Raw genomic sequence first — 2,063 nt, 5'->3', positions numbered from 1 at the left:
AACTTGCTTAACTGGCCAAAACGGGCGTAAGTGGCTGGAAAAAGAAACTGAACTAACTGACTGAAAGTGGAACAAACTAAACGTGGAGAATTGTGATTTATTGGATACTCCAAAATAATAGGAACAACTCCTGTCGAAATTTGGCCCATAGATGTGTCTATCCTGAATTTGTGTCTTGTACTGACAGTGATGAGTTTTGTTATCTCCTTTTACAGCGTATTAGAAGGGGAGATTTTCAGACAGGAAACAGAAACCAAACATCGCGTCAAGATCTCACGGAGTCAATCGATACATCAGGACCTGAATATCATCGGTCTTTGAAAGCGGAAAAATAAATATTTGTCTGTCCTGACTGTGGGACAATATTGCAAATATCAATGTGACTGGAAAGGCAGCAAGACACACACACCCATGTGAGTGTTCCAGTGCACTGCCTGTGGAAAGAGTTTTAATCAGTTACACAGCCTGAAGAAACATTGCACCATTCACAGCGCGGAGAACCTGTAAACGTGTTGTGTGTGTGGGCGAGGCTTCAACTGATCATCCAACCATGGAGAGTCACAAGGATACCCGCACCATGGAGAAACCGTGGAAATGTGGGGACTGTGGGAAGGGATTCAGGTCAACATCAGAACTGGAAATTCATCGATGCATTCACACTGGGGAGAGGCCATTCACCTGCTCCGTGTGTGGGAAGAGATTCACTCAGTCATCCCACCTGCTGACGCACCAGCGAGTTCATACGAGGGAGAGACCGTTCACCTGCTCTACGTGTGGGAAGGGATTCACTTAGTCATCCCACCTGCAGTCACACCAGCAAATTCACACTGTGGAGAGGCTGTTCACCTGCTCTGAGTGTGGGAAGGGATTCTTTTGTTCATCTGACCTGCTGGCACACCAGCGAGTTCACACTGGGGAGAGGCCATTCACCTGCTCTGAGTGTGGGAAGGGATTCACTCAATCATCCCACCTTGTAGTTCACCAGCGAGTTCACACGTGGGAATGGCCGTTCACCTGCTCCGTGTGTGGGAAGGGATTCACTCAGCCATCCCACCTGCTGACACACCAGGGCGTTCACACTAGGGAGAGGCAATTCACCTGTGCCAAGTGTGGGAAGGGATTATTTCGGTCACCCAGCCTGCTGAGACACCAGCGAGTTCACACTGGGGAGAGGCCGTTCATCTGCTCTGAGTGTGGGAAGGGATTCACTCGGTCATCCACCATGCTGGCACACCAGCGAGTTCACAACTGACTGCAGGGGTTGGAATCTGCTGTTAATCACATCCTGACTGAACCATGTTCATTCTGACAATTGGGGTTTGTTTCTGCTGATGATAACTCCTGTAACTGGACTGGAGTTTAATATTTGGGATATAGACAAATAAATACATAAATGGAGGGATGAAATCCCGCCTCTGGGGGGAGGCAGGAGACGGGAGGCGGATGACCAGGTCACCTGGTCGGAGGCACACCTGCTTGCCAGGCATCATCGTGTGTAACCTGGTTTCAAATGACTGAAAATGATGCTAATAAAACACACTGAACTATTTTCTCGTTAGATTGGGGTACAGTATTCAATTCCTCAATAAATAAAAATTTTAAAGAAAAGAATTCTTGAAAGTTCTTCCACGTTGGTTAAAAGTTTTTTCAGAAGTTTAAAATTTTTCTTCTGGAGTTTTAAAAAAGTTTTCCCAAGTTATTTATAAGTTTCCCAAGTTGATTTAAAGTTTAAAATGAAAGTCACGACTAAGCTACCTCCCTTGATACTATTCCATGGGCAATGCCAGCCTTCTGCAGCTGCACAAAGCCCTGGCTAGACCACACCTGGAGTACTGCGGGGAAGTAGAGGCCTGGTCGTCTCCAAAGGGGGCCCGAACGCCTGGACACGATATACAGTTCCATGGTTAGAATCCCCGTGTACAGTGCCAGTTTTAGAATCCCCATGTACAGTGCCAGGTTTAGAATCCCCATATACAGTGCCAGCTTTAGATCCCCATTTACAGTGCCAGGTTTAGAATCCCCATATAGTCTCCCAGGTTTAGAATACCCATGTATAGTCCCAG

At 46.9% G+C, this 2,063-nt stretch overlaps 1 pseudogene; it reads left to right on the top strand.

The window, feature by feature from the left end:
• Nucleotides 1-586: 586 nt before the first annotated feature.
• LOC139235391 (zinc finger protein 214-like) lies at nucleotides 587-1,234 on the top strand (annotated as a pseudogene).
• Nucleotides 1,235-2,063: the final 829 nt, after the last annotated feature.

The sequence above is a fragment of the Pristiophorus japonicus genome, chromosome 23 (genome assembly GCF_044704955.1).
Source record: "Pristiophorus japonicus isolate sPriJap1 chromosome 23, sPriJap1.hap1, whole genome shotgun sequence".
NCBI lineage: Eukaryota > Metazoa > Chordata > Chondrichthyes > Pristiophoridae > Pristiophorus > Pristiophorus japonicus.
This window is presented reverse-complemented; position numbering and strand designations above follow the sequence as displayed.